Source organism: Spea bombifrons, chromosome 2 (assembly GCF_027358695.1).
Source record: "Spea bombifrons isolate aSpeBom1 chromosome 2, aSpeBom1.2.pri, whole genome shotgun sequence".
Lineage (NCBI taxonomy): Eukaryota > Metazoa > Chordata > Amphibia > Anura > Pelobatidae > Spea > Spea bombifrons.
Window position 1 is genome coordinate 32,741,190 of NC_071088.1, and position 13,248 is coordinate 32,754,437.

General features: G+C 38.1%; 1 protein-coding gene across 3 annotated transcripts in view; it reads left to right on the top strand.

The window, feature by feature from the left end:
• The window catches only part of TBL1X (transducin beta like 1 X-linked), a 120,450-nt gene that overhangs the window by 37,192 nt on the left and 70,010 nt on the right, over nt 1-13,248 (top strand). For all 3 annotated transcript variants that reach the window (XM_053457405.1, XM_053457404.1, XM_053457406.1), the window contains one exon: nt 7,251-7,333. The gene's annotated coding sequence lies outside the window, so the exon portion shown is untranslated. The remainder of the gene's footprint in view (nt 1-7,250; nt 7,334-13,248) is intronic.

Below are 13,248 nucleotides of genomic sequence, written 5' to 3' on the forward strand. Positions count from 1 at the left end.
CACTGTCTAGGCCCTCAGGCAGCCCCAAATCATGATGTCCTCTCCACCATATTTTACTGATGCAATGATGTTTTGATGTTAATCTCCTGTGCCTTATATTTGTTTTTGGACAGCAGTTCCTTCCTCTGAGGTGTCCTCCCATGAACACTGTGAAAAGCGAGAACACTTAAGTAGGCTGGTTATTTAAACCCAGAACATGTTATGAAAATGCTAATCTTTCAATACTTTTTGACCGGAAAATGGATGTCATAATAGTTAACACGTGAATAGTGTAAAAGGTAAAGGGCAAAGAATGTAATTCCGAAAAATAATAGCTTATTATAAGTGATATTATTATCATCCAATGCTCAGCCAACGTGCATGAATGAATACCAGTAGGGGTTGATTAATGAATTCTTTACCTGTCAACACTGCTGGTCCCAAATTAGCTCTAAAAGATTTGTTGTTTGAATTTTTGCTTCCTCAGTTTAACAGCATTCCCGAAAGTATGCAATATCTTTTTTTAAACTGCCTTTTGACGACTGAAGAATCTCTCCAGGGAGGTGCAAGTTCCTTAGTAATAAAACAGGACTTTTACTGGCTTTCCAGGAATTTCCTCCCTCTCACTAAAATCATGATCACCCAGTCAAATAAAAAAAAACTGCCTAAGAGATGAGGTTTGTGAAAACAATAAGACGAAAACCAATAAATGAACTGTATAGTGTACCTTTATTTAAGTGATGGTGTTAAAAAAAAATGAAATATGAAGGTTATATTCACAATGTCTAGGTGAGATACACCATGTATCTACAAACTTTCATAGAAAAAGCTTGCGGTTCTTCACCCCCCAGGGAAAAAACACTTTGTCATTTTCACAATAGTGATCAGCAGTTTGTATGCCAGGGATCTCATGAAAGGAGGGGTTCAAACAACTTTATATAAAACAATAATACCATTATACAACTAACTATAATATAAAGCAAGATAATACGGACTACTAAAAAGCAAACATTTGTGTTTCATATGTCACCAAACACAAGCTATACAACACACAAATAATTTTTTTGTTCTTTTACACTTCAGTATTATTACAAGACTTACTTATTTTTTTTTGCTAGGATCGTGCTGTCAAATCCATTTTTAATAATATTTTTGATGTCAGAGGGGTCATGAATTGTTCTCCCATACCGAAGAGAATACATATTTTAGTGATGTTTGCTGTAATAAAATGAGATACGATACTGTTTATATAACAAATGGTACATATATTAAGCCGATATTTGGTAAATGCAGTTTTCAGTAAAAAAAAACAAAAAAAACAGCTATATGGTATGTTAGTGTATAAAAACATATCAGCCGTGCAATTGCAAAGTAAAGAGATATGCATACTTTTAGTTTGACAAATAGAAAAGATCATTCTGTTCACTTTTTTGATAACTGATTATGCTCGTTGTACAGCACATACAGATTATGCAACACTTTGGATTTATCATAAATGTATTCATTTTATGCTTTTGAACGAAAAATTGTTGTTACGCTAATCTATAAAAGATGTTGCCCATTTGGATGAATTGTTAACAGATTAATTCCTGGTCTCTCATCCAGTACAAACTGCCAGAAGCCCCTGGCATTCATAGTAAGTAATAATAATTTTCTCATGGCCAATCTGAAATATGTATCAGGTTTAAAGCTTGGGGTACCAGTTTAGAAATAAATGGTTTAAAACCACATTTCATCCATATTTTATGACTGTATAACCCATAAAAGAAACAGTCCCATTTTAGTTTCTACTTAGCCATAATGTAAAAGTCCCTCTGAAAAAGGTGCAGATTTACAGAATGCATAAAAGGATATTCATATGGTAGTAAAAAAACAGATGTGAGGCGCACCAACAATCTATACAGTTTACTTTCCATCTGGTCTATGGAAATGGATGGTTCTCACCTTGGCCTTCCAATGGCCATAAACTGTTACGCAATACCAAGAACAGCAATATTTGTAATACTTAGGCCTGTTTCCTAAACAGCATTTTCACAATCTGTTTTAGGATCAAAAAGTTATGAACGCAATAATCGTTTTTTTTTTCTCCAATAATATCTCACTTTAAGCAATATGCTCGTAAATATCTCACAGATGTAAGATATTGTGTGTAGTGCCTTCTCTTTTGGAGCGGGCTTGTGTCTGGAAGGATGACTTTATGTCTTTCGTAAAGCTGATCATGTAAAAGCCAGTTCTGTGATGTCCCTTTATGTGCAGCTAATGCCACGCTCATCAATAGAAAGGAATTGCCACCATCATCAAGCTTAATTGTGACTATGAACACTTATAAAAAAGTAAATGGTGGCAGAGTCCCCATAATGCGGCAGACATTAGTACTAAAAAGCTAAACTCGGTAATAATTTTTTTGCCCAACCAAGAAATAAGCCCAGTTCTAGAACACAAAATGAACATATTTACATAAGATGAAGTGCTCTTGCATATTATATTCACAAAAAACACCATGATCCCCATTAGCTTCTATTGCTACAGCATAGCTTCTTTCAAAAATCAGAATACTTATTTAGCGCTCTGCTAGCAATCGAGCACAAACAAGAAATACTTTTGTTGGCGTTTGCAGGGCGCAGAATTTTTAATGAAAAGAAGGTCAAACAAGGACAACATAAACACCATGGAAGGGTACTGTGTGTGTCATAATATTTTCCCACTTAGTGTCAAAGAGGGGAGAAAACATATTACATAATCTAAGGGATTTACAGCCAGAATACATACAAACCATTATTATTCTGTGTAATACAAGAAATGAAAGCATCCTTTTGAAAATACTTTTTATTTCAAAACATCTACTATGGAGGCAGCCGATATAATAATATGGTAATGATAGGTTTACTGCTGAGGAATCATGTGATGCCACAAAAAAATAATAAAAAATGTAAAGGTTTGTATAATTGGCAAACTAGCATGACCAGTGTACTCAAAATGGAGAGTCGGCCATTTTAAAGCATCTTGGTCCGAGTGCTATTAAGTATGGCCATATCGGGAAAGTCATCATGGAGAAACTCTGGGTCACGGGTTGGGTGTTGCATCAAGCCCCACATGTGACATCCGTGGGACTGCTCACCCACATCACAAAATGGGAAGGCTCCAGGTAGCTGGAGTCTGGATGTTCCCAGGATTGAGTATCTAGAGAAAAACATAGAAAACCGACGATGGAAGAAAATAGAAAGTGCTTTTTTTAGATGCTGATACTTTATTTAGTGTTCACAGTTTCACAGACACTTTGAGGTATACTTATAAAAGTGGTGTTGATATGTTATGGATTGAACGCCTTGACTTCGCTATTCATTAGGAAGCCCCATCCTCATGAGCTGGCCCTGTATAAACCATAGTTAAATCAGTGAGATTTATTCCCAGTGTCTCCACATCCATTTAATTATGCATTACACAGGGTCAGCTCAGCCTTTCTTGCTGGGGAAAGTTGCTGCTGTCGGCCCTTAATAATAAATAGCGAAGAGTGAGAGTTGAAACCACAAACTATCCTTGCATCCCCCCTTTAGTAAATAGACCCCTTTACAAAGGTTAAATTAGTGAGTGTTTTATTCTGCATGCAGTATTTTGATTTATGTCCAGCCTATTATGTACTGTACGTGTAGCAAATGGTTTCTTTGCTCTCCAGTTAAAAGTATTTCTCTGTGTGAATAACATGGCAGTTGCTGAATGCTCAGAAAGAATCTTTGTATGTCCTACTGGAAGTGTTCAAGGAGAAAGGCGTGAAAGTAGCACGCAGTTATTCTATGTTTGAAGAAACATGACTGATCAGACAGAACGGACACTGCCTTGTGAAACAAGATGTGAATCTTTTGTTATGTGTCGTGGATTCTCTGAATGTTTTGTAATTAGTGGTTCTTTGGCAGCATCAGCTCTAGGTTTTGGGAGATTACAAGGGAAATAAAGCCCTTCCTTAATTCAGTAGAGATATTATTATAAAAGCTGACGGATGAACACATTAGTCACCATAACAACCCATGGAATGGTCATCCCGACTGGACCAATCCATTGATTGTTATGGTGGCATGCGTTCACATACATATACCCCTATGCTTTCATAAGGCTCATCATCAGAATGCATGGGGGTGTTTAGGAACCTATCTATGTTCACTAAACTACAACTCCAAAGCACTGTAGAAATTCTAGGTGAAGACATACACAGAAGCATACAAAGGATTCATTACCCACTGTTACATGGGTTCCCCACAGTTGCATTCGCCTGTTACTTAATATATAGCTTTCAGCATGGCTCAGGGTAGAAATAGCAATGGTCTGAATGTTCTACCCACATCAAGCTGGGTTGGTCCTGTTAGATCTCACCAGTCAAGCATTAACCCCATGTAAGCAAACCTGAGTATGGCATCTTGCCACAGAATCAGTTTGTTTATGGTTGGCAAAAAAATGTCCATCTCCATTGTACAGCATACAGGGATCATTCTAAGGATTAAAATGGGTGTATATAGGTATTAGCCACCATAGATGACAATGTTTTGAATACATGAAACCCAACAGTCATCTAATGTCATAGAAATTATTTTCTTTTTAGCTACTGATGTTTACAAACCCATATTATACTTTGAAACAATTCGAATAACCCCTTTTTGCCATATAGCGGAACCAATGACTACTACTCTCTTCCTCGTTTCCCACCGGGAATTCAATTGTAAATTGCTGAGTGGTATGAATTAAAAAACGTTATAGCAATTGATCAGATACTGTATATCCAGGCATTGCACCAAGCCTCTATTTACAGTCTCTGGAAAAAGAAAATTCCTAGTACACAATTAATCATCCCACCAGCTTTAACGTAGATTCCGAGAAACTCGGGCATACAGAGTTCATCTGTAGCATAGTAAGAATTAGGTGGTTGTTACGATATAAATGAAAAGCAATACTTGTTTCTTGATAACTGCATTATAGGAATTGGTATGCACTGCTTGCGACGTTCCTGGTTTAGATTAGAGCTGGCTCTGTAACCTTCTTTATTCACAGAACATAAAAAAATCACCAATAAGTGAAGCGAATAATAGGCAGAACATAAAAAAATAAATCTAGGTGTAGAGAAAATTACTTTGAACAACTTTTCAGTGGAAATCAGGCAATGCAAAGTAATAAACCGCTGTAAACATGTTAGGAGCACTCCATAAAACTCCATTTATAGTTACCATTACAGCTTTGACATTTAAAGTTAAAGGAAATACATCCCAAAATTGTAACTCTCCTGGTTTAGCATTGTAACATAGAATTTCTGTTACAGCGCTCACAGTCTAAGACTTGCCTATTAAAAAAAGACTAACATTTTTTGGATATCCCAGCTTGAGCATTCACATATTAATTCATTATTTTTTGGTTGTTTGTTTTAAACACTAATGTTTTAAGATTACATAAAATTCCTGACCTGCTTCTGGCCCATCAGAACCTAACGACATGTATTCGCCCTTGTTGGGTACTGGAGTGGAATATTGCAAGGACAGCTTTTTATTTCCAGGTGGAAGGCTACTGGTATTTAACTTCACGTGTTCCTCATCCTTTCTGACTTTCCCCTGGTGTGTCTAGCCTTACTTCCATAGCCATTCTCTGCTATCTCCATGCTTTCATGCGGAAGGACATACCTCCACACTATAGACTTAGAAGTCCCAACGATGTCTCACCTGAAAGATCTGATATGATGAAGTGTACTAAACCTTCATGGATCAAGGGCTTAATGTAAAAGTCACCAGGGAACGCAGATGTTCTGCAACCTGTGGCACTCAACACATAGTGAATACGAAGCTACCTCTGGACATTACATTAGTGAACACTGGTTTAAATCAAGCACATAGGGCAGTTAGAATAAGTTTAAAAACATTTAAAGTAATATGTTCCTGTATACCTTTCTTACCAAAAAAGCAATCCAGTTTATTCTTCAAAGCGCCGTACGTGCTTATGACCAACACCTCCATAAGTATTCCATAATGGTGCTTTACAGCCCTTACTGTCATTTTATGTTTAGGATGTAACAGTGGTTCTTGTAATCGTAATAAGTGGCTTCTTGTTAACTCATGGCTGCTTAGTATCATTGAACTCTGAAGAGAGAAAAGTCAGAGGTTCCTGGAAAGAGGCAAGCCAGGGAATTTGAGATTTTCTTTTTAATCAAACAACATTTCTAACTGCGGCTAGTTCTTATTTTATTTTACACTATGGAGCCAGACAATCACGACAACTAGTGATTTAAAAAAATACAGGACAAACTAAATTAACGGTTCAAATCGTTTTATTGCTACGCTTTTCTATATGTAAAATGAAATGGTGCCATTGTATATTTTTAGCTGTTTGTCAAACGGATTACTGTCAAAAGCCATGTTTTTTCCAGGAAGACGCTATTACATTACATTTTATTTATAGAACGCCGTCAGATTCCATAGGAGAAATGAACAATAGCATTAACATTGGCAACATGCAAAATGGTCAACAACATTTTCACATGTTAAGACAAAAAGGCGAGGGACTGCTTCTTTGAAGGTGATTAGATTTTTATAACCAGGGTCATGTGGAGAAGTCAGTGGCCTACAAATCTTGGCAGTGGGAAGGACAGATTGATATAGATTGTATGCTTCTCTGAACCGGTGGGTTTTTAGCGAGTAAAGACACTCTGAATGGGACAGAAAACATCAAAGGCTGTGACAGACTGTATATATAGTATGTGCCATGTGCCCGAAATGGATTTGTAGACCATGTGTTGTAGAGAACGTCCTGGAGACTTCACGTTTGACAGCTGAGGGATGTGAAGCTCTCACCATTCCTGTGTTTCTCCCCCCATTTCATCTATGTACTGTATTTTTAGTTCCTGATCTTGACCTGGAGCTCATAGCAAGAGATGAATCCAGAATTATGATCAATCAGTGTTTCTCAGACGTGTCATGCTGTTGTTGTAAAATCAGAAGCTTCCTAGACCAATATTATTTATGATTTATGATTTTTCACTATTTACTGGTTGTATCTTTATGTATATTTATTATTTGATTTGAAGCATTTGGCCTTTTGTGTTACGTACCTTTTTGAAAATGGATAAATCCAAATTCTAACGCATACCATTGCAATAGTTTCTTTTTGTATGAGTCAAACATCTCCGTTCTACATTTTAACAATGGATTAAATAAAAGATTACTGAAAACTCTGGGAGATCATGGAGATCAGTGCATTCTCTCTATTCAAAAAGTAATTCTGATGTCTAATTCTGCCGACAGGTGACTAATCCGTGGAAACTGGCTTGGAATAAGTACCAAGGAATAAAACAGAAAAACGGGGATCGGTTCCCTTCACCCCCGATGTAAGTAGAACACGTTATTGTCTTAGGCTGGTTTTGTGACTTCCTGATTTTGCAGTTAATGTGATAACCGGCCTCCCTCACCGTTGAAGGTTACGGGTTTTATCTGTGGAGAGTTTTGGATGAGGGCTCAATCGGAACTGGCTGTGTTGTTTGGAAAGTATGAGAATGAGTCAGAGATTCTTGGAAAGAAAAAAGTCAAACAATTTGAGATAGTGTGTACTGTGTGTACGTATTAACCCCACTTATATCCATTAGAATTTTAAAACCGAGATGCCTATTACCGGTGTATTCTGTTTCATTTAAAGCCAGGACTCAAGGAAGTAAGAACAGATTATGAAAATCATATCTGCGTGTCGTATGTGATATGTGTTTTTGGTTCAGTGCACGTGTTTGGCAGATTAATATGTATACGATTTATTTTTAGTTAATTGTAAAGCTTGTAGCAGTTTTTCTGTGGACCAGATATTATATATACAGTGCATTTTATTTCAATAAGAATATATATATATATAACTAAAACATTTGTTTAGCATTGAATTTATTAAGCGTTGTAGAGAATTAGGTTTTTTAAAGGCTAATCCCATTAATTTATGTCACTTAAACCTGGTACTTTCCTGAATAATCTCAGTTACTCAAAAACAAGTAACATTAGTAATTTTAAATAAGGAGGGATTTTCCACTTTATAGATTACAAACTCCTTGTATTATTTATTTCTGCATTGAAAGTATCTTGAACACCACCAACCAAACCAAAAATATACCCAAAACAGATAAGGTTTCATTTAAATCTCATTCAAGCTAATTATCCAGTTCTACGTCAAGTATAAATTTAGAATCTGATATTCCAAACAATATATGCTACATTGTGCTTGTATTACGCCTGTCAGCGGCTCAGTGAATCCCAGCTAGAACGTGATAACGATTTCAACATAGTTGAACGAGAAATGAACGTTGTAAAACATAATTTAAAAAACCATGGATTCAGAGCATTGTGTCTGCATAACGCGGTATACATGACTTTGGGTTTGAATACCCTACAAAGTGCCAATGGGTGCAACCATATTATATATAAAGAACTTATCCACAAGAAGGACAGTTTATAATGCTCTTCATTTTAATATATTTAATACATATTCCAAGGGCAAAGCTGCTTCATGTACATGCCAATGGGCTACAGGGGGACAGATACCCCCTGGGCTCCTATGAAATGAAGACTTGGGGTCACTACCACAAGCTTTTTTTTATACGTTAGTATGAGTATCTGGTGCAACACATTTAAGCAGCATTTACATTATAACTGGATTCTTTAAGTGCTCAGTTCATGGATTTTCTATGCAGACCCTTTTTCATGAATGCGTACTGGACTATTGTTGTATTTTGCTAGCTATATCGCTGGGTCACTGGCTAGATTTCCCCTTGCTTTTTGTTTGTGGGCTTGATCCAGTACACAGATTGCTGTGTGAAGATGAAGAACGTGATTAAATATGGGAGAAAAAAACTGTACATTCACCAACGTATTTGTCTGTGATCACACAGCATTCACATACATCACAAAGCTCCACATTATGGAGCTAGAAAACGGTATAATGTGATCATCAAATTGCTATCGAATGCATGTGGCAAATTATATTCGTAGCCATTTTCAGTGTATTTTTCCATGTACTGTCATTATAAACTTATCACTTTGTTGGTGAATGGGTAATGTGGATGAATGCGCACCTGTTCAGCATTGTTTATGCTCCCAGAATGCAATGCAGCGTTTCAGCCAACGCATTGTGTTAATGCGCAGCTAATTATTGCTGGCTGGAAATTCGATTGCATTCGCATTCACCTAAAAATAAGGATTTGGAAAGACAACAGGTGGGCCAAAAATCAACCGTGCATTGAATATATTCAGCATATCAGCAGAGATTGTGCATTAATGTAAAATTTGCATCTCTCCAGACTGAGCCATTGCCATCTGCTCTGTCCTGTAATTGAAGACAGAAATAAAAATAAACTTTCGTGTTCATAGGAAGATGATGCTGATGTGACTTAAATGCTCAGAATAATGTTTATTTTGTACTGTAGACACGAAAAATGCTTTCTCGTGTTTCAGGTATTTACCTCACAATACAATGCGCCACGTGTCATTTCTTTGGAATGGCCATGTGCATCATGAAACCCGCTGAAATGAATTTACTTAGCTGATATAAAAAATGGGATCAGTTATCAAGTAATTTTTAGCTTCTTAGGAAAATTAAAGAAGCAGCAACACATTTTAAATGGGTATTTTCCATAATGTAGCGTAGGCGTGTGTTTAGAACCTTGTGGACATCAGAGTGGGGGTTTAATGATGGGTCTACCAACTATGACATGTCTTCTGCCTACTTTCCTTTATCAAGTATTGTTTCAAAGCTTCATTCCCTCTTTGGAAACCAAACCCCTTTTCCTCCTGATGTCCCTCCTAATACCGTATTGGCTCGGATATAGGCCGCCCCCGTATATAGGCCGCACCCTAAAAATTTGGTGCTTTTTTAAAGAAAAAGTTTTTTTCTTTAAAAAAGCACCAAAAAACATGCTGCCACTCTGTCCTCTCCCCCCCCGAGATATGCTGCCACTCTGTCCTCCCCCTCCGAGATATGCTGCCACTCTGTCCTCTCCCCCTCCCCGAGATACGCTGCCACTCTGTCCCCCCCCCCCCTCGAGATACGTTGCCACTCTGTCCTCCCCGCGATATGCTGCCACTCTGTCCTCTCCCCCCCCCCGACTTACCAGAGCAGACTCCCGGGTATCTTACGGGGCCGGAGGGGGACATCTATGCACATCGTGTATACAACTCCCGGTGCCGGCACTCAACGGAAGTGCCGGCACCGGAAGTTGTATACGCGTATTGCGTAGATGTCTTCCGCCGGCTCTGCAAGACACCCGGGAGTCTGCCCTGGTAAGTCGGGGGGGTTAGAATGCATCGTGCGCACGTTCACCGGCAACGGCGCATCGCTGCTGCCGGTGAACATCCGTTCGATGCGCTTAGACAACCTCCCGTGCCGGTACTCCCCCCCGTGGAAAGTGCCGGCAGGGGAGGCTGTCTGAGCGTATCAGACAATAGGATGCAGGTCCCCTGCACCGCTGCGGGGGATCTGTATCCTAACCCCGCTGCCTGCCCGGCGGCCGGGCGCTAGACCCCGAATATAGGCCGCACCCCCACTTTAAAGACTTAAAGTGGGGGAAAAAAGTGCGGCCTATATTCGGGCCAATATGGTATTTAATGTATTAGTGCATTACATTATTCTGTGGCTCTGAAAGTTACAATAATATGTATATAGACAGCTGAAAATGTCCTACTCAATTACATAATTAGCTATGAGTAACAAGTGATGGTACAGTCATGCCCCTAGCCTTGACCATCCCTGGACACTGTCCTAATTTTTCCTGGAGGCTCTAGAAATCAGAGCAGAGCTCAGTGTGGGGAGTAGTTTTTGGTCCCAGGGCTATAACATGTGAGATACAAGAGGGGCGGTTATCACAGCAACCTTAAGCAGCCCAACAAAACTGCACCTCCTTTATTTTCGATGGCTGAGGCCATTTTCTGGGACATTGAATATAAGTAACATAAGACCATGACCAGCTGATGGGTATAGGACTCTTGAGGGAAATAACCCAACCTCTCTACCTCAACCCTACGCAAATTCAAGTGCATAGAGTACTATTGGATTGCTCCTCTAAAATCCAATGACAAAAGTCATGTTTTATTAACTTAATAATATTCAAAGAGAAATGGCGAATCATTTCCATTTTATTTTCCAGGTAAAACATAAAGAGTGAACCAGTATTCCTCTATGATGAACGTATTAAGCAAAAGCCATTATTCATAAATCATTTTTAAAACAAAAGATTCACATTATATAGGACTATGAATGACTCTTCACTGAATCAGCCAGCGGACATTTAAATGATTTTATTTTTATGGGACCAGATAACAAATGTTATAATAAATTAAAAAACTAGATATATTACAATGACGATTTAGATTAAAGCTAAGAAACGTACAGCCCTTACATTAAATATGCTTTGAAGCTATAATTGTCTCATCCGGCCCACCATGGTATGAGTTGAGGTGTAATGCTGTACAGCTTTAATGATGAACTTGGCTTTTAGAATCAAAAGGTTACCATCAGTGGTATACTTATCTAACACTAGACCAGGGCAGCACCACCATCATTACTACTAGCCATAGTCTCGGTTTTCTGCTTTTTGAGCACGCCTGGTGCTGTCCAGAAGAAAACTATGGAGGACTGTGCTGATTTGATTTGTTTTTAAATGGCCCATTGAGAAGTGGCGCCACAAGGAACTTAATCACCCAACAGGGTGATTGGCACCCTGTTATACAACAGAGGGGCTGCTTCTCCCTGGAAATGCCGTCCTAGGTTTGGGTATAGTGGACTAGAATACACCAATGGTTATAATGCCTGAGAAAATCATCAGCCTAATAAAACCTGATTAGAAGAAAGCAAATGATGACATCTTGACTGGCTGGGCTTTCTTTAGCAATAAGCATAAAGCAAGTGTGAAATAACCCAATAATAATACTGGTATTGAGCCTTTATCCAGGTGTTAAAGTATTCAGCACTCAAGGCTGACAGAGTTTCCTTATGCAGATGGATAGTACGCTAACAGCATTTTAGTGTTTGGGGATTACATTTAAGGAAACGGGCATAGCTGTAGTGGTCCGATTTAACATGGATTTTTGAATGCAGTATGTCTGTATTTGTACACTATATATTTAAGTCAGGCATCATTGGGCTTTTTTATGATGAAATTGCATTCGTTATATAAAAAGGTTTCTGTGTTTTTAAATAATTCTTCCACAGGATGATTCACAGTGAATTATGATGTGTAAATGATATCCTAATGCAGCCAAACTAGTTATTGTAATAGAAATTAAAAAAAAAAGATTTAAAGTAATTGGCTTGCCTAAGGTTCCATTAAAAGTGAAAGTTATTTTCTGTTCACAGTGTACCGCTTTCAATGCTTAGTGGGTATTGCTCCTAATTATGCTTTATCGCCAATCTTTTCATTAACCATCTGGTAAGTAGTGTACAGCTCTGTCGTCTGAAGCGCAAGGCATTGCTTACCTCTCTGGCACTAAATAATTTAGGGTAATAACCCTGAGGTCACTTAACCAACTTAACCATTTAACTTGTTTAGGGTGATTGACTCATCCCATATGTGTCTCTACAAATATTTAAAACAGGTCAAATGTTAGAGTTGAAAACATTGAATGTTATTTTGAGAAACAGATATCTGAATGAAGCATTTAGGATATTTTTATCCACGATTCCTCTTCTATTGGTGAATAAGCTGCTTTGTTAATACTTACACGCTCAGTACTTTTTTAAGTACTCATCTGATTAATTTAGCCAATATGAATGGGTGCCACATTAGCTGTTGTTTTTCGAGATACATATACTTCTGATATGTTGCTGACTAGTACGTGTAAAATTCTGTTATTCAACATGTGTGATTTTCATAAAAAGGGAATTGGTTACAGGCCTGTCTGAGGGATATTAATGAGGGTGGTTTGGAGAGTCACACAATACATTTAACCTACTTGCCTGGAACTCATATGAGTAATGAAGACGTAGTATGCATACCTGTCTTTAGATTTAGAATGGCTGATAACTGAATGCAGAACCAGGGTGAGCCTTACCGTATCGGCAAAATAGGTAGCTGCCTATGGTGCTGAGCTATAAGGGGCACTGCCATAAGGTTACTTCCAATATTAATAAGTAAGTAAATGCAGGCTCACCACAAGAATGTAGACATTTATCACTGTATAGGGTAGGTGGTTCATATTGGCTTTGAACACTTTACCACTGAGTGATATCCAGACAATGGCACTTTTAAAGTGTCTTTTTCTCGTACTGTTTATGCGT